A 26,113-nucleotide genomic window follows, 5' to 3' on the forward strand; every position below is an offset into this window, starting at 1 on the left:
AGGGTATCCATGTGACAGCGGCAGTAGCCCGACAGCCGTTTCAACCATGTCCTAGTAGTTTTCTTCTGGGATATACACATACAGTACCAAGCAAACATTTTAGACAGGTGTGTAAAAAATGCTGCAAAGTAAGAATGCTTTTAAAAATATTGTTAATAGTTTATTTTATTATTTAACAAAATGCAAAGTGAAAAAACAGAAGAGAAATCTAAATCAAATCAGTATTTGATGTGACCACCCTTTGCCTTCAGAACTGCATCATTTCTTCTAGGTACACTTGCATACAGTTTTTCAAGCAACTCAGCAGGAAGGTTGTCCCAAACATGGAGAACTAATCACAGGTCGGTGGGTGTAGGCTTGCTCAAATCTTTCTTGTTCTTCATGTGATCCCAGAAAGGCTCGATGATGTTGAGATCAGGGTTCTTTTGGGGCCATATCATCACTTCCAACACTCCTTGTTCTCCTTTGCAGATGCATAATAAATTTGGAGCCAATCAGATGCCTCCTGATGGTACTGCATGATGGATAAGTACCTGTCTGTATTTCTCAGCATTGAGGACACCATTAACCCTGACCAAATCCTCAACTCCATTTGCTGTAATCGAGCCCCAAACCTGCAAGGAGCCAGAGCCGTAACTAGGTGTGTGCCGATGGTGCCTTGCCCATAACGCAAATGCACTGAGGGCGCACCATCAAGCATCACACCCGCACGGCCGCAGATTCACTGTTTTAGGTGGCGGTGCCGCCTGCGTCCCGCTGACGTGGGCAACGCCTGCATCCGGCTGAAGCCGCTGCTGCCCACATGACCGAGTCCTGCTGCTAAAGCCGCCACCCGCGCACCCGTGTCCTGGTGAAGCCGCCCGCCTGTATACAGCTTAAGCTGCCGCGGCTGCTGCTTAAGTCCCGGCAGCGCTGTGGCTGAGTTCTGTGAAGTGGACAGGGGGAGTCAGGAGCCGGTAACAGCACGTAAGTGCCTACACAGACACTACACTATACTACAGTACACTACACTATATTACACTACACTTCAGTACACTATATTACAGTACACTTCACTACAGTAAACTACACTACAGTATATTACACTACACTTAACTACAGTACACTACACCACAGTACACTACACTCTAAGGGTGGGGTAGGGGGTGGTGGAAGGGAGAATCTGCCTGCCGTACTGTGTTAAAGGGGAACTCTGCCTGCCATAATGTGTAAAAGGGGGACCGATCCTGCCGTAACGTGTAAAAGGTGGGGCCTGTCGTAACGTGTAAAAGGTGGACTCTTTCTGCTGTAATGTGTAAAAGGGGACGCTGTCTGCCGTAATGGGTAAAAGGTGGACGCCGTCTGCCGTAATGTGCAAAAAGGGGACGCTGTCTGCCGTAATGTGTAAGAAGGGGACTCTGTCTGCCGTAATGTGTAAGAAGGGGACTCTGTCTGCCGTAATGTGTAAAAAGGGGACTCTGCCGTAATGTGTAAAAAAGGGGACGCTGTCTGGCGTAATGTGTAAAAAAGGGGACGCTGTCTGCCGTAATGTGTAAAAAGGGGGGCGCTGTCAGCTGTAATGTGTAAAAAAGGGGGACGCTGTCTGCCGTTATGTGTAAGAAGGGGACTCTACCTGGTGTAGTGGCGCTACTGTGTGGCGTAATTTGACTAATGGAGACTACTGTGCACCATTATATGAATTGGTATTATTTTGTGGCCACACCCCTTTCCCGTGAAGCCACGCCCCTATATTTTTTGCACGCGCCTACGGCGCGCAATGCCACCGGTTTATGTTAAGGGGGGCGCCGATGCCATTTCTTGCACACAGCGCTAAAATGTCTAGTTACGGCACTGCAAGGAGCCTCCACCATACTTCACTGTTGCCTGCAGACACTCATTATTGTACGGTTCTCCAGTCTGCCCCCAGCATGCCTGCACTTGGAGAACCGCAAGTGTGTGCATGCTCAGACATTAAGGGCCCACTGGCACCTGTAGTCCTCCTTTAAAGAAAATATTAAAATGTAAAAGTTCTTTTGCATGGCTGCTGCCTTCCCAGGGCTTCTGATGTCTTCACCTAGGGGGTGGCAACCCTTAAGCTCTTTTGCATGGCCACCAACTCCCCAAGTCTCTGGTGTCTTCTGTCTTCGGGAGCTCTTGCATGCTCCCTTGCCACTGGCAGACTGTCAGCTGCTGCCCAGCAGTGATGTACCATGGGGTGAGGCAGAGCCTTTCCTGTCATACTTACGTTTGTGTCAGAAATTTGACTGTATAAAGTATATGATAAATACAAAGAATATGTTAGAAATATCTCCTTTGCATTATTCTAATAATTTTTATAGCCCAAACTCTGGAGTAAAAAGTCTACGGCAGGTGAGGCAGTGCCTCACCTACCTATCTTTTCCGCTCATCTCTGATCAAAACTCACCAAATTTCCAGGAGTTTATACTGCTGAACCTGTGTATAATGCCTAGATGTACCCTTTGACTCATATATTGTGTGTAAATCTGGTCCTAGGACCAGCTAGTGCCTCCTGAGCCATTTAGCTCACCGTACGCCCCTGCTGCCCAGCACTGGCTTACAGTATATAAACCAACAAGAGAGGGCAGGTGATGACGTGGCGTGCTGTGATTGGATTGAGGCAGCCATCTTGAATTTCAAAAAGGACTTTTTTGAAAATGGCATGCCGTTAACATCCACACCTCCACCGTATCCCCGCCGTGTATGCCCGCTACCCACCAACTGATGACAGTGGATCCATCACTGGACAGCAGTTCCAGTGATGTATCCTCTGGCCAATAACATCTGCCTCACTGACAGGGGTACTTTCATATAGGTTGAAAGCACATCCCTGTCAATGAGGCACTTCTATAGGTGCTGCTTATAGTGCTTTTTTTCATGGATTTTTACTGCCTCCAGCTTGCCCCCCCGAAGGTCCCACCCCCACACTTCTGCCCCTTTACTCTTCTCAGCGGGAGGCACCACTCTCAGAGTCTCCATAACAATGTAACACTGTTTTTACATTGTGTAAATTATTAAAATAATATAAAACATACTGTATACTTATTAAGCAGAATATGTGTCATGAGTAGAGATGTGTGGTGGACACTTTTCGGGTTTTGTGTTTTGGTTTTGGATCCCCGCTCGTATTATGGATCTGGATTCGTTTTGCCAAAACCACCCTTTTGGGTTTAGGATCTGGATGATTTTTGAAAAAAAACATAAAAACAGCTAAACTTACAGAATTTGGGGGTAATTTTGATCCTACGGTATTAATAACCTCAATAACATTCATTTCCATTCATTTCCAGTCTATTCTGAACACCTCACAATATTGTTTTTAGTAGAGATGAGCGGGTTCGGTTCCTCGGAATCCGAACCCGCCCGAACTTCAGCTTTTTTCTCACGGGTCCGAGCGACTCGGATCCTCCCGCCTTGCTCGGTTAACCCGAGCGCGCCCGAACGTCATCATCCCGCTGTCGGATTCTCGCGAGACTCGGATTCTATATAAGGAGCCGCGCGTCGCCGCCATTTTCACACGTGCATTGAGATTGATAGGGAGAGGACATGGCTGGCGTCCTCTCCGTTTATAGAGAAGAGACTAGAGTAGAGAGAGACACAGTATTTAGTAATTTTGGGGAGCATTTTTAGGAGTACTACTACTTGCTGAAGTGTAGTGTGACTGTATATGTATATCTGACTTGTGGGGGAGACAGTGGGGAGCAGTTAGAGTCTGAGAGCAGGAGTACATATTTTAACGTACAGTGCACACTTTTGCTGCCAGAGTGCCACACTGCCATTGTGACCACACTGACCACCAGTATATTGTGATTGTCTGCTTAGGAGTACTACTTGCAAGTTGCTGATAGTGTGACCAGTGACCTGACCACCAGTTTAATTAATCACCACCAGTTTAATATATATATATAATTGTATATATATATATATAATTGTATACCACCAACCCGTGTTTTTTTTTTTTTTCTTTCTTCTTGATACATACTATAGTAGCTTACTGTAGCAGTCTGCGGTGCTGAGCTGACAGTGTCCAGCAGGTCCGTCATCAGTCATTACATAATAAATATATATACCTGTCCGGCTGCAGTACTAGTGATATTATATATATATATATATATATATATTAATTTCATCTCATTATCATCCAGTCTATATTAGCAGCAGACACAGTACGGTAGTCCACGGCTGTAGCTACCTCTGTGTCGGCAGTCGCTCGTCCATCCATAATTGTATACCACCTACCCGTGTTTTTTGTTTTTTTTTTTCTTCTTGATACATACTACTATAGTAGCTTACTGTAGCAGTCTGCGGTGCTGAGCTGACAGTGTCCAGCAGGTCCGTCATCAGTCATTACATAATAAATATATATATACCTGTCCGGCTGCAGTACTAGTGATATTATATATATATATTAATTTCATCTCATTATCATCCAGTCTATATTAGCAGCAGACACAGTACGGTAGTCCACGGCTGTAGCTACCTCTGTGTCGGCAGTCGCTCGTCCATCCATAATTGTATACCACCTACCCGTGGTTTTTTTTTTTTTTCTTCTTGATACATACTACTATAGTAGCTTACTGTAGCAGTCTGCGGTGCTGAGCTGACAGTGTCCAGCAGGTCCGTCATTACATAATAAATATATATACCTGTCCGGCTGCAGTACTAGTGATATTGTATATATATATATATTAATTTCATCTCTATATCATCCAGTCTATATTAGCAGCAGACACAGTACGGTAGTCCACGGCTGTAGCTACCTCTGTGTCGGCAGTCGCTCGTCCATCCATAATTGTATACCACCTACCCGTGTTTTTTTTTTCTTTCTTCTTGATACATACTACTATAGTAGCTTACTGTAGCAGTCTGCGGTGCTGAGCTGACAGTGTCCAGCAGGTCCGTCATCAGTCATTACATAATAAATATATATACCTGTCCGGCTGCAGTACTAGTGATATTATATATATATATATTAATTTCATCTCATTATCATCCAGTCTATATTAGCAGCAGACACAGTACGGTAGTCCACGGCTGTAGCTACCTCTGTGTCGGCAGTCGCTCGTCCATCCATAATTGTATACCACCTACCCGTGGTTTTTTTTTTCTTTCTTCTTGATACATACTACTATAGTAGCTTACTGTAGCAGTCTGCGGTGCTGAGCTGACAGTGTCCAGCATGTCCGTCATTACATAATAAATATATATACCTGTCCGGCTGCAGTACTAGTGATATTATATATATATATATTAATTTCATCTCATTATCATCCAGTCTATATTAGCAGCAGACACAGTACGGTAGTCCACGGCTGTAGCTACCTCTGTGTCGGCAGTCGCTCGTCCATCCATAATTGTATACCACCTACCCGTGTTTTTTTTTTTTCTTTCTTCTTGATACATACTACTATAGTAGCTTACTGTAGCAGTCTGCGGTGCTGAGCTGACAGTGTCCAGCAGGTCCGTCATTACATAATAAATATATATACCTGTCCGGCTGCAGTACTAGTGATATTATATATATATATATATATATATTAATTTCATCTCATTATCATCCAGTTTATATTAGCAGCAGACACAGTAAGGTAGTCCACGGCTGTAGCTACCTCTTTGTCGGCAGTCGCTCGTCTATCCATAATTGTATACCACCTACCCGTGTTTTTTTTTTTTTTTCTTGATACATACTACTATAGTAGCTTACTGTAGCAGTCTGCGGTGCTGAGCTGACAGTGTCCAGCAGGTCCGTCATTACATAATAAATATATATACCTGTCCGGCTGCAGTACTAGTGATATTATATATATATATATTAATTTCATCTCATTATCATCCAGTCTATATTAGCAGCAGACACAGTACGGTAGTCCATGGCTGTAGCTACCTCTGTGTCGGCAGTCGCTCGTCCATCCATAATTGTATACCACCTACCCGTGGTTTTTTTTTTTTCATTCTTCTTGATACATACTACTATAGTAGCTTACTGTAGCAGTCTGCGGTGCTGAGCTGACAGTGTCCAGCAGGTCCGTCATTACATAATAAATATATATACCTGTCCGGCTGCAGTACTAGTGATATTATATATATATATATTAATTTCATCTCATTATCATCCAGTCTATATTAGCAGCAGACACAGTACGGTAGTCCACGGCTGTAGCTACCTCTGTGTCGGCAGTCGCTCGTCCATCCATAAGTATACTAGTATCCATCCATCTCCATTGTTTACCTGAGGTGCCTTTTAGTTGTGCCTATTAAAATATGGAGAACAAAAATGTTGAGGTTCCAAAAATAGGGAAAGATCAAGATCCACTTCCACCTCGTGCTGAAGCTGCTGCCACTAGTCATGGCCGAGACGATGAAATGCCATCAACGTCGTCTGCCAAGGCCGATGCCCAATGTCTTAGTACAGAGCATGTAAAATCCAAAACACCAAATATCAGTAAAAAAAGGACTCCAAAATCTAAAATAAAATTGTCGGAGGAGAAGCGTAAACTTGCCAATATGCCATTTACCACACGGAGTGGCAAGGAACGGCTGAGGCCCTGGCCTATGTTCATGGCTAGTGGTTCAGCTTCACATGAGGATGGAAGCACTCAGCCTCTCGCTAGAAAAATGAAAAGACTCAAGCTGGCAAAAGCACCGCTAAGAACTGTGCGTTCTTCGAAATCCCAAATCCACAAGGAGAGTCCAATTGTGTCGGTTGCGATGCCTGACCTTCCCAACACTGGACGTGAAGAGCATGCGCCTTCCACCATTTGCACGCCCCCTGCAAGTGCTGGAAGGAGCACCCGCAGTCCAGTTCCTGATAGTCAGATTGAAGATGTCAGTGTTGAAGTACACCAGGATGAGGAGGATATGGGTGTTGCTGGCGCTGGGGAGGAAATTGACAAGGAGGATTCTGATGGTGAGGTGGTTTGTTTAAGTCAGGCACCCGGGGAGACACCTGTTGTCCGTGGGAGGAATATGGCCGTTGACATGCCTGGTGAAAATACCAAAAAAATCAGCTCTTCGGTGTGGAAGTATTTCAACAGAAATGCGGACAACATTTGTCAAGCCGTGTGTTGCCTTTGTCAAGCTGTAATAAGTAGGGGTAAGGACGTTAACCAGCTCGGAACATCCTCCCTTATACGTCACCTGCAGCGCATTCATAATAAGTCAGTGACAAGTTCAAAAACTTTGGGCGACAGCGGAAGCAGTCCACTGACCAGTAAATCCCTTCCTCTTGTAACCAAGCTCACGCAAACCACCCCACCAACTCCCTCAGTGTCAATTTCCTCCTTCCCCAGGAATGCCAATAGTCCTGCAGGCCATGTCACTGGCAATTCTGACGAGTCCTCTCCTGCCTGGGATTCCTCCGATGCATCTTTGCGTGTAACGCCTACTGCTGCTGGCGCTGCTGTTGTTGCTGCTGGGAGTCGATGGTCATCCCAGAGGGGAAGTCGTAAGCCCACTTTTACTACTTCCACCAAGCAATTGACTGTCCAACAGTCCTTTGCGAGGAAGATGAAATATCACAGCAGTCATCCTGTTGCAAAGCGGATAACTGAGGCCTTGACAACTATGTTGGTGTTAGACGTGCGTCCGGTATCCGCCGTTAGTTCATAGGGAACTAGACAATTTCTTGAGGTAGTGTGCCCCCGTTACCAAATACCATCTAGGTTCCACTTCTCTAGGCAGGCGATACCGAGAATGTACACGGACGTCAGAAAAAGACTCACCAGTGTCCTAAAAAATGCAGTTGTACCCAATGTCCACTTAACCACGGACATGTGGACAAGTGGAGCAGGGCAGGGTCAGGACTATATGACTGTGACAGCCCACTGGGTAGATGTATGGACTCCCGCCGCAAGAACAGCAGCGGCGGCACCAGTAGCAGCATCTCGCAAACGCCAACTCTTTCCTAGGCAGGCTACGCTTTGTATCACCGGTTTCCAGAATACGCACACAGCTGAAAACCTCTTACGGCAACTGAGGAAGATCATCGCGGAATGGCTTACCCCAATTGGACTCTCCTGTGGATTTGTGGCATCGGACAACGCCAGCAATATTGTGTGTGCATTAAATATGGGCAAATTCCAGCACGTCCCATGTTTTGCACATACCTTGAATTTGGTGGTGCAGAATTTTTAAAAAAACGACAGGGGCGTGCAAGAGATGCTGTCGGTGGCCAGAAGAATTGCGGGACACTTTCGGCGTACAGGCACCACGTACAGAAGACTGGAGCAACACCAAAAACGCCTGAACCTGCCCTGCCATCATCTGAAGCAAGAAGTGGTAACGAGGTGGAATTCAACCCTATATATGCTTCAGAGGTTGGAGGAGCAGCAAAAGGCCATTCAAGCCTATACAATTGAGCACGATATAGGAGGTGGAATGCACCTGTCTCAAGCGCAGTGGAGAATGATTTCAACGTTGTGCAAGGTTCTGCTGCCCTTTGAACTTGCCACACGTGAAGTCAGTTCAGACACTGCCAGCCTGAGTCAGGTCATTCCCCTCATCAGGCTTTTGCAGAAGAAGCTGGAGACATTGAAGGAGGAGCTAACACGGAGTGATTCCGCTAGGCATGTGGGACTTGTGGATGGAGCCCTTAATTCGCTTAACAAGGATTCACGGGTGGTCAATCTGTTGAAATCAGAGCACTACATTTTGGCCACCGTGCTCGATCCTAGATTTAAAACCTACCTTGGATCTCTCTTTCCGGCACACACAAGTCTGCTGGGGTTCAAAGACCTGCTGGTGAGAAAATTGTCAAGTCAAGCGGAACGCGACCTGTCAACATCTCCTCCTTCACATTCTCCCGCAACTGGGGGTGCGAGGAAAAGGCTCAGAATTCCGAGCCCACCCGCTGGCGGTGATGCAGGGCAGTCTGGAGCGACTCCTGATGCTGACATCTGGTCCGGACTGAAGGACCTGACAACGATTACGGACATGTCGTCTACTGTCACTGCATATGATTCTCTCCCCATTGAAAGAATGGTGGAGGATTATATGAGTGACCGCATCCAAGTAAGCACGTCAGACAGTCCGTACTTATACTGGCAGGAAAAAGAGGCAATTTGGAGGCCCTTGCACAAACTGGCTTTATTCTACCTAAGTTGCCCTCCCACAAGTGTGTACTCCGAAAGAGTGTTTAGTGCCGCCGCTCACCTTGTCAGCAATCGGCGTACAAGGTTACATCCAGAAAATGTGGAGAAGATGATGTTCATTAAAATGAATTATAATCAATTCCTCCGTGGAGACATTGACCAGCAGCAATTGCCTCCACAAAGTACACAGGGAGCTGAGATGGTGGATTCCAGTGGGGACGAATTGATAATCTGTGAGGAGGGGGATGTACACGGTGATATATCGGAGGATGATGATGAGGTGGACATCTTGCCTCTGTAGAGCCAGTTTGTGCAAGGAGAGATTAATTGCTTCTTTTTTGGTGGGGGTCCAAACCAACCCGTCATTTCAGTCACAGTCGTGTGGCAGACCCTGTCACTGAAATGATGGGTTGGTTAAAGTGTGCATGTCCTGTTTATACAACATAAGGGTGGGTGGGAGGGCCCAAGGACAATTCCATCTTGCACCTCTTTTTTCTTTAATTTTTCTTTGCGTCATGTGCTGTTTGGGGAGTGTTTTTTGGAAGGGCCATCCTGCGTGACACTGCAGTGCCACTCCTAGATGGGCCAGGTGTTTGTGTCGGCCACTAGGGTCGCTTAGCTTACTCACACAGCTACCTCATTGCGCCTCTTTTTTTCTTTGCGTCATGTGCTGTTTGGGGAGTGTTTTTTGGAAGGGCCATCCTGCGTGACACTGCAGTGCCACTCCTAGATGGGCCAGGTGTTTGTGTCGGCCACTAGGGTCGCTTAGCTTACTCACACAGCTACCTCATTGCGCCTCTTTTTTTCTTCTTTGCGTCATGTGCTGTTTGGGGAGTGTTTTTTGGAAGGGCCATCCTGCGTGACACTGCAGTGTCACTCCTAGATGGGCCAGGTGTTTGTGTCGGCCACTAGGGTCGCTTAGCTTACTCACACAGCTACCTCATTGCGCCTCTTTTTTTCTTTGCGTCATGTGCTGTTTGGGGAGTGTTTTTTGGAAGGGCCATCCTGCGTGACACTGCAGTGCCACTCCTAGATGGGCCAGGTGTTTGTGTCGGCCACTAGGGTCGCTTAGCTTACTCACACAGCTACCTCATTGCGCCTCTTTTTTCTTTGCGTCATGTGCTTTTTGGGGAGTGTTTTTTGGATGGGCCATCCTGCGTGACACTGCAGTGCCACTCCTAGATGGGCCAGGTGTTTGTGTCGGCCACTAGGGTCGCTTAGCTTACTCACACAGCTACCTCATTGCGCCTCTTTTTTTCTTCTTTGCGTCATGTGCTGTTTGGGGAGTGTTTTTTGGAAGGGCCATCCTGCGTGACACTGCAGTGCCACTCCTAGATGGGCCAGGTGTTTGTGTCGGCCACTAGGGTCACTTAGCTTACTCACACAGCTACCTCATTGCGCCTCTTTTTTTCTTCTTTGCGTCATGTGCTGTTTGGGGAGTGTTTTTTGGAAGGGCCATCCTGCGTGACACTGCAGTGCCACTCCTAGATGGGCCAGGTGTTTGTGTCGGCCACTAGGGTCGCTTATCTTACTCACACAGCTACCTCATTGCGCCTCTTTTTTTCTTTGCGTCATGTGCTGTTTGGGGAGTGTTTTTTGGAAGGGCCATCCTGCGTGACACTGCAGTGCCACTCCTAGATGGGCCAGGTGTTTGTGTCGGCCACTAGGGTCGCTTAGCTTACTCACACAGCTACCTCATTGCGCCTCTTTTTTTCTTTGCGTCATGTGCTGTTTGGGGAGTGTTTTTTGGAAGGGCCATCCTGCGTGACACTGCAGTGCCACTCCAAGATGGGCCAGGTGTTTGTGTCGGCCACTAGGGTCGCTTAGCTTAGTCATCCAGCGACCTCGGTGCAAATTTTAGGACTAAAAATAATATTGTGAGGTGTGAGGTATTCAGAATAGACTGAAAATGAGTGGAAATTATGGTTTTTGAGGTTAATAATACTTTGGGATCAAAATGACCCCCAAATTCTATGATTTAAGCTGTTTTTTAGTGTTTTTTGAAAAAAACACCCGAATCCAAAACACACCCGAATCCGACAAAAAAAATTCGGTGAGGTTTTGCCAAAACGCGGACGAACCCAAAACACGGCCGCGGAACCGAACCCAAAACCAAAACACAAAACCCGAAAAATTTCAAGTGCACATCTCTAGTTTTTAGGACAAAAGGTTGCACAGAGGTAGCTGGATGAATAAGCTAAGCGACAAAAGTGGGCAGCATAAACACATGGACAATCTAGGAGTGGCACTGCAGTGTCAGGCAGGATAGCAGTTTTAAAAACTAGGCCCCAAAGAGCACATCATGCAAAGAAAAAAAGAGGTGCAACGAGGTAGCTGGATGACTAAGTTAAGCGACACAAGTGGGCGGCACAAATGCCTGGCCCATCTAGGAGTGGCACTGTAGTGGCAGACAGGATGGCAATTTAAAAAAAATAGGCCCCAAAGAGCACATAATGCAAAGAAAAAAAAGAGGTGCGAGATGGAATTGTCCTTGGGCCCTCCCACCCACCCTTATGTTGTATAAACAAACAGGGTATGCACACTTTAACCAACCAATCATTGCAGCGACAGGGTCTACCACACGACTGTGGCTGAAATGATTGCATTGTTTGGGCCCCCACCAAAAAAGAAGCAATTAATTTCTCCTTGCACAAACTGGCTCTACAGTGGCAAGATGTCGTCCTCATCCTCAGATCCCCCTCCCCCTTCAGTGTTTACATCCTCATCCTCACAGAGAAATAATATTCAAACAAAACCACATAATTTAGGTGTCAGTGGACTGCTTATGCTATTACCCAAAGTTTCTGAACTTGACAATAACTTATGATGAATTCGCTGCAGGTGACGTATAAGGGAGGATGTTCCTAGTTAATTAACGTCCTTACTCCTACTTATTATGGATTGACAAAGGCAACAGATGGCTTGACACCTGTTGTCCGGACTTGTGGAGAAATAATTCCACACTGAAGAGGTGGCTCTTTTGGTATTTTGCCCGGGCATGACAATGGGTTTTTTCGTCCCATGGACAACAACTGTCTCCAATGGTGCCTTATTCAAAAAAACCACATCACCATCAGAATCCTCATAGTCAGCTTCTTCAGCAGCGTCAGCTATACACCCATATCCTCTTCATCCTGGTATACCTTTACAGTGACATCCTCAATCTCAATATCAGCAACAGGATTGGTGGTGCTCCTACCAGCACTTGCAGGCAGCGAGCAAAAGGTGGTAGGAGCCTCCTCTTCCCATACAGAATTGTGAAGGTCAGGCCTAGACATCGCAACCGCAGACTCTGCCAGCACCCCTGTATTTTCACAACACCCCTGTAATTTTACAGCATACAAGACAGGGCCAGTGTACATTGATTTTCACTGCACCATAGAATAATTACAGCATACAAGAAAGGACCGGTGTACATTGATTTTCACTGCACCTTAGAAGTATTACAGCATACAAGACAGGGCCAGTGTACATTGATTTTCACTGCACCCTAGAATAATTACAGCATACAAGACAGGACCGGTGTACATTGATTTTCACTGCACCCTAGAATTATTACGGCATACAAGACAGGGCCAGTGTACATTGATTTTCACTGCACCCCCTTAATCTTTACAACATACAGGGCCACTGTAATGTTATTTGAACAGAACCACCCCTATATTTTACAGCATACAGCAGTGTGCTTTTAATTTGTAACAACTGCACCCCTGAATTTTTATAGCATACAGGGCCAGTGTAATGTTATTTGAACAGCAACACCCCTATATTTTACAGCATACAGCAGTGTGCTTTTAATTTTTAACTGCACCCCTGAATTTTTACAACATACAGGGCCAGCAGCATCCCTATAATTTACAGCATACAGGAGCAGTGTGCTTTTAATTTTTAACAACTGCACCCCTAAATTTTTACAACATAAAGGGCCAGCAGCATCCCCATATTTTCCAGCACACAGGAGGACAGTGCCCCTGCACCCTGTACAACACAGTGACAGCCAGGACAGCAACATCCATGTACAGCTGCAGCACATGAAACACCAGTGACAGCCAGGACAGCACCCCTAACACAGCACAAGTACACCACAGTGACTGCAGCAGCACCCCTACAGAGCACACACTAACTCCACCTGACGCCACCACCCACAGAGAGAGACAGAGGTCTGTCTCCCTCACTCTCCAAGTCCGGAGTGAAAATGGTGGTGACGCACGGCTGTTTATATGGAATCCAAATCTCATGAGAATACGACAGCGGTATGATGACGTTTTGCCTCATTCTGGTTTCCGAGTCTGGCGGGAAGTCCCGAGCCGGGCTCGGATCCGGGCTTGGGTCGTGATGTTCGGGGCGGGAAAGGGGGGGGGGTTCGGTTCTCAGGGAGCCAAACCCACTCATCTCTAGTCATAAGTATCTCCTTTGTATTATCTTAATCATTAATGACCTCCCCTGACTGCACGTCCCTGACTAGTGTGTCCTGCTGTAATCATGCTTGTATTGTGGCCCTCTATTGTGTATTGTGTAGTGATGTGCACCAGAAATTTTTCGGGTTTTGTGTTTTGGTTTTGGATTCGGTTCCACGGCCGTGTTTTGGATTCGGATGCGTTTTGGCAAAACCTCCTTTAAAAATTTTTGTTGGATTCGGGTGTTTTTTTTTTCAAAAACCCCTCAAAAACAGCTTAAATCATAGAATTTGGGGGTAATTTTGATCCTATAGTATTATTAACCTCAATAACCATAATTTCCACTCATTTTCAGTCTATTCTGAACACCTCACACCTCACAATATTATTTTTAGTCCTAAAATTTGCACCGAGGTCACTGGATGACTAAGTTAAGCGACCCAAGTGGCCGGCACAAACACCTGGCCCATCTAGGAGTGGCACTGCAGTGTCAGACAGGATGGCACTTAAAAAAATTGGCCCCAAACAGCACATGATGCAAAGAAAAGAGAAAAAGAGGTGCACTGTGGTCGCTGGATGGCTAAGCTAAGCGACACAAACACCTCAATATCACAGGAATTATTTGTTCTAATCAATGGTATTATTGGTCCAAATCACTGGAAGAAAATGACAAAATCACAGGAATTATTCGTTCTAATCAATGGTATTATTGGTCCAAATCACTGGAAGAAAATGACAAAATCACAGGAATTATTCGTTCTAATCAATGGTATTATTGCTCCAAATCACTGGAAGAAAATGACAAAATCACTGGAATTATTTGGCAAGATCACTGTAATTAATAATTATAAATCACTGATATTAATTGTCATAATCTCTCTATCGCCTGCCTAGTGAAGTGGAATCTAGATGGGATTTTGTACCGGGGACACAATAACTTCATCAATTGTCTAAATCCCAATGCACTAATGGCGGAAAACGGGCGCACGTCTAACAGCGCACTGATTATACTGAGAACTGATTATACTGATCACTGACGATACTACGGAGAACTGACACTGAGCAGTGAGAACAGCACTGGACTATTGTACTGTAGTATACTGGTCCCCACAATGCAGCAAAGATATTGAGCACTGATCCGGAGAATAGAACTGAGTCTGACACGGAGCTGCAAGATAACGCTATGGCCTACTGTACTGTACTACTATATACTGGTGGTCACCACAATGCAGCACTGTACTACTATATATACTGGTCCCCACAATGCAGCACAGATATTGAGCACTGATCCGGAGAACAGAACTGAGTCTGACACGGAGCTGCAAGATACAGCAATGGACAACTGTACTGTACTACTATATACTGGTGGTCACAATTCAGCACTGTACTACTATATACTGGTCCCCACAATGCAGCACAGATATTGAGCACTGATCCGGAGAATAGAACTGGGTCTGACACGGAGCTGCAAGATAACGCTATGGCCTACTGTACTGTACTACTATATACTGGTGGTCACCACAATGGAGCACTGTACTACCATATATACTGGTCCCCACAATTCAGCACAGATATTGAGCACTGATCCGGAGAATAGAACTGAGTCTGCCACGGAGCTGCAAGATACAGCAATGGATAACTGTACTACTATATACTAGTGGTCACAATGCAGCACTGTACTACTATATACTGGTCCCCACAATGCAGCACAGATAATGGCCCTCATTCCGAGTTAATCGCTCGCTGCCAATTTTCACAGCGCAGCGATCAGGTGAAAAAATGGCAATCCTGCACATGCGCATGGTACACAGCGCGCATGCGCTAAGTACTTTCACACAAAACTTTGTAGTTTTACACAAGCTCGAGCGATGCTTTTCAGTCGCTTGAGTGTTTCGTTGTTCGATTGACAGGAAGTGGGTGTTTCTGGGCGGCAACTCAGCGTTTTTAGGGAGTGTGCTAAAAAACGCAGGCGTTCCAGGTAAAAACGCAGGAGTGGCTGGAGAAATGGGGGAGTGACTGGCCGAACGCAGGGCGTGTTTATGACGTCAAACCAGGAACTAAACAGACTGCAGTCATCGCAAGCTAGGAGTAAGTATTGAGCCACTCTGAAATTGCATGACATTTTTTAGTTTCAGAACTGCTAACCTTTCGATCGCACTTCTGCTAAGGTAAGATAAACTCCCTGAGGGCGGTGGTCTAGCGTTGGCATTGCTGCTAAAAGCAGCTAGCCAGCGATCATCTTGGAATGAGGGCCATCGAGCACTGATCCGGAGAATAGAACTGAGTCTGACACGGAGCTGCATGATACAGCCATGGACAACTTACTGTAATACTATATACTGGTGGTCACAATGCAGCACTGTACTACTATATACTGGTCCCCACAATGCAGCACAGATATTGAGCACTGATCCGGAGAACAGAACTGAGTCTGACACAGAGTTGCAAGATAACGCTATAGCCTACTGTACTGTACTGTACTGCTATATACTGGTGGTCACCACAATGCAGCACTGTACTACTATATATACTGGTCCCCACAATGCAGCACAGATATTGAGCACTGATCCGGAGAATAGAACTGAGTCTGACGCGGAGCTGCAAGATACAGCAATGGACAACTGTACTGTACTACTATATACTGGTGGTCACAATGCAGCACTGTACTACTATATACTGGTCCCCACAATGCAGCACAGATATTGAGCACTGATCCGGAGAATAGAACTGAGTCTGACACGGAGCTGCAAGATAACGCTATGGCCTACTGTACTGTACTACTATATACTGGTGGTCACAATGCAGCACTGTACTACTATATACTGGTCCCCACAATGCAGCACAGATATTGAGCACTGATCCGGAGAACAGAACTGAGTCTGCCACGGAGCTGCAAGATACAGCAATGGACAACTTACTGTAATACTATATACTGGTGGTCACAATGCAGCACTGTAGTACTATATACTGGTCCCCACAATGCAGCACAGATAATGGCCCTCATTCCGAGTTAATTGCTCGCTGCCAATTTTCACAGCGCAGCGATCAGGTGAAAAAATGGCAATCCTGCACATGCGCATGGTACGCAGCGCGCATGCGCTAAGTACTTTCACACAAAACTTTGTAGTTTTACACAAGCTCGAGCGATGCTTTTCAGTCGCTTGAGTGTTTCGTTGTTCGATTGACAGGAAGTGGGTGTTTCTGGGCGGCAACTTAGCGTTTTTAGGGAGTGTGCTAAAAAACGCAGCCGTTCCAGGTAAAAACGCAGGAGTGGCTGGAGAAATGGGGGAGTGACTGGCCGAATGCAGGGCGTGTTTATGATGTCAAACCAGGAACTAAACAGACTGCAGTCATCGCAAGCTAGGAGTAAGTATTGAGCCACTCTGAAATTGCATGACATTTTTTAGTTTCAGAACTGCTAACCTTTCGATCGCACTTCTGCTAAGGTAAGATAAACTCCCTGAGGGCGGTGGTCTAGCGTTTGCATTGCTGCTAAAAGCAGCTAGCCAGCGATCAACTTGGAATGAGGGCCATCGAGCACTGATCCGGAGAATAGAACTGAGTCTGACACGGAGCTGCATGATACAGCCATGGACAACTTACTGTAATACTATATACTGGTGGTCACAAAGCAGCACTGTACTACTATATACTGGTCCCCACAATGCAGCACAGATATTGAGCACTGATCCGGAGAACAGAACTGAGTCTGACACAGAGTTGCAAGATAACGCTATGGCCTACTGTACTGTACTGTACTGCTATATACTGGTGGTCACCACAATGCAGCACTGTACTACTATATATACTGGTCCCCACAATGCAGCACAGATATTGAGCACTGATCCGGAGAATAGAACTGAGTCTGACACGGAGCTGCAAGATACAGCAATGGACAACTGTACTGTACTACTATATACTGGTGGTCACAATGCAGCACTGTACTACTATATACTGGTCCCCACAATGCAGCACAGATATTGAGCACTGATCCGGAGAATAGAACTGAGTCTGACACGGAGCTGCAAGATAACGCTATGGCCTACTGTACTGTACTACTATATACTGGTGGTCACCACAATGCAGCACTGTACTACTATATACTGGTCCCCACAATGCAGCACAGATATTGAGCACTGATCCGGAGAACAGAACTGAGTCTGACACAGAGTTGCAAGATAACGCTATGGCCTACTGTACTGTACTGTACTGCTATATACTGGTGGTCACCACAATGCAGCACTGTACTACTATATATACTGGTCCCCACAATGCAGCACAGATATTGAGCACTGATCCGGAGAATAGAACTGAGTCTGACACGGAGCTGCAAGATACAGCAATGGACAACTGTACTGTACTACTATATACTGGTGGTCACAATGCAGCACTGTACTACTATATACTGGTCCCCACAATGCAGCACAGATATTGAGCACTGATCCGGAGAATAGAACTGAGTCTGACACGGAGCTGCAAGATAACGCTATGGCCTACTGTACTGTACTACTATATACTGGTGGTCACCACAATGCAGCACTGTACTACTATATACTGGTCCCCACAATGCAGCACAGATATTGAGCACTGATCCGGAGAACAGAACTGAGTCTGCCACGGAGCTGCAAGATACAGCAATGGACAACTTACTGTAATACTATATACTGGTGGTCACAATGCAGCACTGTACTACTATATACTGGTCCCCACAATGCAGCACAGATATTTAGCACTGATCCGGAGAATAGAACTGAGTCTGCCACGGAGCTGCAAGATACAGCAATGGACAGCTTACTGTAATACTATATACTGGTGGTCACAATGCAGCACTGTACTACTATATACTGGTCCACACAATTCAGCACAGATATTGAGCACTGATCCGGAGAATAGAACTGAGTCTGACACGGAGCTGCAAGATACAGCAATGGATAACTGTACTACTATATACTGGTGGTCACAATGCAGCACTGTACTACTATATACTGGTCCCCACAATGCAGCACAGATAATGGCCCTCATTCCGAGTTAATCGCTCGCTGCCGATTTTCACAGCGCAGCGATCAGGTGGAAAAATGGCAATCCTGCACATGCGCATGGTACGCAGCGCGCATGCGCTAAGTACTTTCACACAAAACTTTGTAGTTTTACACAAGCTCAAGCGATGCTTTTCAGTCGCTTGAGTGTTTCGTTGTTCGATTGACAGGAAGTGGGTGTTTCTGGGCGGCAACTCAGCGTTTTTAGGGAGTGTGCTAAAAAACGCAGGCGTTCCAGGTAAAAGCGCAGGAGTGGCTGGAGAAATGGGGGAGTGACTGGCCGAACGCAGGGCGTGTTTATGATGTCAAACCAGGAACTAAACAGACTGCAGTCATCGCAAGCTAGGAGTAAGTCTTGAGCCACTCTGAAATTGCATGACATTTTTTAGTTTCAGAACTGCTAACCTTTCGATCGCACTTCTGCTAAGGTAAGATACACTCCCTGTGGGCGGTGGTCTAGCGTTTGCATTGCTGCTAAAAGCAGCTAGCAAGCGATCAACTCGGAATGAGGGCCATTGAGCACTGATCCGGAGAATAGAACTGAGTCTGACACGGAGCTGCAAGATACAGCAATGGACAACTTACTGTAATACTATATACTTGTGGTCACAATGCAGCACTGTACTACTATATACTGGTCCCCACAATGCAGCACAGATATTGAGCACTGATCCGGAGAATAGAACTGAGTCTGACACGGAGTTGCAAGATAACGCTATGGCCTACTGTACTGTACTGTACTGCTATATACTGGTGGTCACCACAATGCAGCACTGTACTACTATATATACTGGTCCCCACAATGCTGCACAGATATTGAGCACTGATCCGGAGAATAGAACTGAGTCTGACACGGAGCTACAAGATACAGCAATGGACAACTGTACTGTACTACTATATACTGGTGGTCACAATGCAGCACTGTACTACTATATACTGGTCCCCACAATGCAGCACAGATATTGAGCACTGATCCGGAGAATAGAACTGAGTCTGACACGGAGCTGCAAGATAACGCTATGGACAACTGTACTGTACTACTATATACTGGTGGTCACAATTCAGCACTGTACTACTATATACTGGTCCCCACAATGCAGCAAAGATATTGAGCACTGATCTGGAGAATAGAACTGAGTCTGACACGGAGCTGCAAGATAACACTATGGCCTACTGTACTGTACTACTATATACTGGTGGTCACCACAATGCAGCACTGTACTACTATATACTGGTCCCCACAATGCAGCACACTGAGCATAGATATTGAGCTTTTCAGGCAGAGAACGTAGCCACGTCCTCTCTGCTCAATCGACAATGCACGAGTGAAAATGGCAGCGATGCACGGCTCTTTATATGGAATCCGAATCTCACGTGAATCCGACAGCGGGATGATGATGTTTTCCCCCGTTCGGGTTTTGCGTGTTAGGCGGAAAGAACCGAGGCTGCCTCGGACCCGTATAAACCACGTGAAGTTCGGGGGGGGGTTCAGATCTCGATGAACCGAACCCGCTCATCTCTAGTATTGTGTAATGTTAATGTGTTGTTTATTTAAATTCACAGACTTACCTTCCTGCTCTGCATCAAAAGGTCTTTGCTGGTGTGTAGGAGGAGGAGCAGAGGTTGGACCTATAGTACAAGCAAAATTATTCTGTTAGACCACCATAACTTTTCATTATTTTTATGCAGCACAAAGACTTTGATCAATTTCTTTTCCAGCTGATCATCATCCTCACTTTTTCTTGGGCTTCTTTGCTGCATTCTGTGATGGGGGTGTTGTGCTGTGAATAAGTGTGAAAGCAAAATAATCTTTAACTATTGCAATGTCAATATACAAAGCATTTGTTGAATTAACTTAAATATTTTACATAAAAATATTATTTAAACATACATTGCTTTTTTTTTTTACTAACATCAAAAATATACGATGCATTCCAGAACTTGGTCCCAGGGATAAACGCCATCTTTGGGTGGCATGACCCAATAGAAGCTATGGCCTTCTATCACAATTTTCCCCTGGAAGAGATACAGGGGGTAATTCAGACCTGATAGTAGCAGCAAATTTGTTAGCAGTTGGGCAAAATCATGGCCCTCATTCCGAGTTGTTCACTCGCTAGCTGCTTTTAGCAGCATTGCACACGCTAGGCCGCCGCCCTCTGGGAGTGTATCTTAGCTTAGCAGAATAGCGAACGAAAGATTAGCAGAACTGCTACTAAATAATTTGCTGCAGTTTCTGAGTAGCTCCAGACCTACTCCTAGACTGCGATCACCTCAGTCCGCTTAGTTCCTGGTTTGACGTCACAAACACGCCCTGCGTTCGGCCAGCCACTCCCCCGTTTCTCCAGCCACTACTGCTTTTTTACCTGGAACGCCTGCGTTTTTTAGCACACTCCCTGAAAACAGACAGTTTCCGCCCAGAAACACCTACTTCCTGTCAATCACACTACGATCACTCGAGCGATGAAAAAACGTCGCTCGAGCTTGTGTAAATCTACAAAGTTTTGTGTGAAAGTACTTAGCGCATGCGAGCTGCGTACCATGCGCATGCGCATTTTTGCCATATTTTCACTTGATCGCTGCACTGCGAAAATCAGCAGCGAGCGATCAACTCGGAATGACCACCCATGTGCACTGCAGGTGAGGCAGATATAACATGTACAGTGAGAGTTAGATTTAGGTCAGTTATTTTGTTTCTACTGCAATTTAGATTTCAGTTTGAACACACCCAACCCAAATCTAACTCTCTCTGCACGTTATACCTGATGCAGTGCACATGGATTTGCCCAACTCCTAACAAATTTGCTGCTATGATCAGGTCTGAATTACCCCCACAATCAGATCCCTCCCAGCACCATCCGCGGCATGTTCATCACTGGACGCATGCACAGAAGGGCTCCCGGGTCCAAAACCCAGAAGTCCTTCTATCGCAAAGGACAGCTCTCTTCAGGAGGGCTGTTCTTTACTAATTTCTTGGTACATATCGGTATTATTTACGCTGATATGTACCCGATAACTGGAGGGATGTGCCGCACCACTTATGCAATACTTAGTACAGGCATGTCCAAACTGCGGCCATCCAGCTGTTGTGAAACTACATATAACAGCATGCCCTGACACAGTTTTGCTGTCAGAGAATGCTAAAGCTGTGTCAGGGCATGCTGGGATGTGTAGTTTCTCAACAGCTGGAGGGCCGCTGTTTGGAAATGCCTGACTTACTGTAGTACATCCCGAACTTTGACTGAAAACTGCATTTACCATTACTTCAAAGTAACATTAAAAAAACTTTACATTTTGGGCCTGAAATACTATACTACAAAACTTACAACATCTAATTGACAACTGAATAATGTACCCAGAAAACAGTTAATGAACATTTTTTACAAGAGGTTGCCAATAAGTTGTCCTACAGCAGCTGTGGGACTACACATCCCTGCATGCACTGTACCAGTTTAGACAAAGGGGGTCATTCCGAGTTGATGGTAGCTGTGCTAAATTTAGCACAGCTATGATTATTCACACTGACATGCGGGAGAATGCCCAGCACAGGGCTAGTCCGGCCCACATGTCAGTGCCGCCCCCCCGCAGAAGTGCAAAGGCATCGCACAGCGGCGATGCCTTTGCACTTCAAGAGTAGGTCCCAAACAGCGCAGCTTTAGCGTGCTGGCTGGGAGCTACTCATAGAAACATAGAATTTGACGGCAGATAAGAACCACTTGGCCCATCTAGTCTGCCCATTTTTTTTATCCTTTAGGTAATCGCAACCCTTTTTGAACCTTGAATTCTTTGTAAGGATATTCATATGCCTGTCCCAAGCATGTTTAAATTGCTCTACAGACTTAGCCTCTACCACCTCTGATGGGAGGCTATTCCACTTATCCACTACCCTTTCTGTGAAATAATTTTTCCTTAAATTTCCCCTGAACCTGCCTCCCTCCAGTTTCAGTGTATGTCCTCGAGTTCTAATACTTCTCTTCCTTTGAAAAATGTTTCCCTCCTGAACTTTGTTAAAATTTTTGGTATATTTGAAAGTTTCTATAATGTCTCCCCTTTCCCTTCTCTCCTCCATACTATACATGTTAAGATCTTTTAGCCTTTCCGGGTAAGTTTTGTGATGTAGGCCATGCACCATTTTAGTTGCCCTTCTTTGTACACTCTCTAATGTATTTATATCCTTCTGGAGATATGGTCTCCAGAACTGGACACAGTATTCCAGATGAGGCCGCACCAATGACCTATACAGTGGCATTATTACTTCTCTTTTCCTGCTACTGATTCCTCTCCCTATGCAACCAAGCATCTGACTTGCCTTTCTCATTGCTTTGTTGCATTGCTTTCCTGCCTTTAAGTCACTTGAAATAGTGACTCCTAAATCCCTTTCCTCCTCAGTAGTTTCCATTATAGTACCCTTGATACTATATTTAGCCTTTGGGTTTTTGAGACCCAAGTGCATGATTTTGCATTTTTAGCATTAAACTGTAGTTGCCATGTTCTTGACCATTTTTCAAGCCTAGCTAGGTCATCAATCATTTGTTTTACCCCTCCTGGTGTGTCTACCCTGTTGCATATCTTTGTATCATCTGCAAAAAGGCATACTTTCCCTTCAATACCATTTGCAATGTCACCAACAAAGATATTAAAGAGAACTGGTCCGAGTACAGATCCCTGGGGTACTCCACTGGTAACATTTCCCTCCATAGATTGCACTCCATTTACTACAACTGTCTGTTTCCTATCCTGCAACCAGGTTCTTATCCATTTAACTATTCTATAATCCACCCCCACACTTTCAAGTTTATTTAGCAGTCTGCGATGTGGGACAGTGTCAAATGCCTTACTAAAGTCTAGATATGCTACATCTACAGCTCCCCCTTGATCTATTATTTTCATCACAGAGTCAAAAAAGTCAATAAGATTTGTTTGGCATGATCTCCCACCAGTAAGTCCATGCTGTTTTGGATCCTGTAAGTTGTTTGATTTAAGATATTCCACAACTCTTTCTTTTAGTAGTTTTTCCATTACTTTCCCTACTACTGATGTAAGGCTTACTGGTCTGTAGTTACTTGTTTCTTCCTTGCTTCCACTTTTGTACAATGGAACTACATTTGCTCTTTTCCAGTCCTCTGGAATGGCACCTGTATGTAGTGACTGGTTAAATAATTCTGTTAATGGTGCCACCAGCACATCTTTTAGCTCTTTTAGTATCCTTGGGTGTATCCCATCTGGCCCCATTGATTTATCCACTTTTAGTTTTGAAAGTTCAGTTAGGACCTTCTCCTCTGTAAATGTACTTTCATCTACCTTATTTTTATGAATGTACTTGCAACATAACTGGGCCCCTTCCCTTCTTCTGTAATAAATACTGAGCAAAAATAATTATTTAGGTGATCTGCTATTGCCTTGTCTCCCTCCACCAAATTCTCACTTTCTGTCTTAAGTCTTATTATTCCTCCATTTATCATCGCTCCCCGGCCTGCAGCGGCTGCGTGTGATGTCACGCAGCTACTGCGGCCCGCCCCCCATTCGGTCCAGCCACGCCTGTGTTGGCCGGACCGCTTCCACGAAACGGCGGCCAAATGCCACCGTTCCGCCCCCTCCTGCCCAGCGATCTCCTCTGCCTGTCAATCAGGCAGAGGCGATCGCAGCCCTGCTACGGCCTTCGGACGTCTTGCATGCGCCGGCGCACAATGGTAGAGACCCGTTCGCTCGGCTGCGACAAACAGCAGCGAACAAATGGGTCAGAATGACCCCCAAAACCTCATAGCAATGGTATGGCATGGCATTCTGAGACATTTAATTCCACAGCAGCTCAAGAACCACTTTTTGCCCTTCCCTAATTAAACATGTTGGCATACATGACTTTTTTCATAAAAAAATAAATAACTAGTCAAGTGACAAACGGATAAAAACACAGGTTATGACAAAAATGTGACAGGTATGTTGTAATAACTAGACATATTTTACAGTAAACAAAAGTACACTTGTCAGGTCTCTTGGGGGCATCTGTATCCTTCATGTGCAAACAGGATCAGGATCTTGAGTGGCACCTCAAATAAACCAGAATGTTTGAGTTAAAAGGTAGTGGGGGAACATTGTACTATCCCAGAACATATACCTTCTACTATCCCAAAACTGTATTGCAAGTTTCACCCATCTCGCACATACTGTATAGTTTGCTGTCACACAGCATTCGAAGATGGTGTGTTTTTCCGGTGCGTCGTAAAAATGCTTAGTTCAAAAGTAGAGCAACATGTTCATTTTTACTTAAATTAAATAAAGTGCCCACCAAATCATTTTGTATGCCAACCAAGGCTTAGGGGGGCAGATTGTATATCACTTGCACATGTGTTTGAGTTGCACAAAAGATTAAGGGGTCTATGGGTCTAACTCAGACCTGATCGTAGATGTGTTAAATTTAGCACATCTACAATCAGTCACACAGACATGCGGGGGGACGCCCAGCACAGGGCTAGTCCGCCCCACATGTCAGGTCCGACACCCCCCTGCACAAGTACAAAAGCATCGCACAGCAGCGATGCTTTTGTACTGGAAGAGTAGCTCCCTCCTAGTGCAGCTCCTGCGCACTGGCAGGGAGCTACTCGTCGCTGCTCGGGTCGCAGCGGCTTCGTGTGACGTCACTCAGCCGCCATGGCCCGACCCCCAACAGTCCGGGCACACCTGCATTGCCCGGACTGCGCCCCGTAAATGGCGTCCAAACGCCGCCGGCCCGCTCCCTCCCACCTAGCGACCGCCTCTGCCTGTCAATCAGGCAGAGGCGAATGCAGGGCTGAGACAGCAGTTCAGACTAGTGATGAGCACCGGAAATTTTTCGGGTTTTGTGTTTTGGTTTTGGGTTCGGTTCCGCGGCCGTGTTTTGGGTTCGAACGCGTTTTGGCAAAACCTCACCGAATTTTTTTTGTCGGATTCGGGTGTGTTTTGGATTCGGGTGTTTTTTTCAAAAAAACCTAAAAAACAGCTTAAATCATAGAATTTGGGGGTCATTTTGATCCCAAAGTATTATTAACCTCAATAACCATAATTTCCACTAATTTTCAGTCTATTCTGAACACCTCACACCTCACAATATTATTTTTAGTCCAAAAATTTGCACCGAGGTCGCTGGATGGCTAAGCTAAGCGACCCAAGTGGCCGACACAAACACCTGGCCCATCTAGGAGTGGCACTGCAGTGTCACGCAGGATGGCCCTTCCAAAAAACACTCCCCAAACAGCACATGACGCAAAGAAAAAAAGAGGCGCAATGAGGTAGCTGTGTGAGTAAGCTAAGCGACCCTAGTGGCCGACACAAACACCTGGCCCATCTAGGAGTGGCACTGCAGTGTCACGCAGGATGGCCCTTCCAAAAAACACTCCCCAAACAGCACATGACGCAAAGAAAAAAAGAGGCGCAATGAGGTAGCTGTGTGAGTAAGCTAAGCGACCCTAGTGGCCGACACAAACACCTGGCCCATCTAGGAGTGGCACTGCAGTGTCACGCAGGATGGCCCTTCCAAAAAACACTCCCCAAACAGCACATGACGCAAAGAAAAAAAGAGGCGCAATGAGGTAGCTGTGTGAGTAAGCTAAGCGACCCTAGT

This window comes from Pseudophryne corroboree, chromosome 7 (genome assembly GCF_028390025.1).
Source record: "Pseudophryne corroboree isolate aPseCor3 chromosome 7, aPseCor3.hap2, whole genome shotgun sequence".
Lineage (NCBI taxonomy): Eukaryota > Metazoa > Chordata > Amphibia > Anura > Myobatrachidae > Pseudophryne > Pseudophryne corroboree.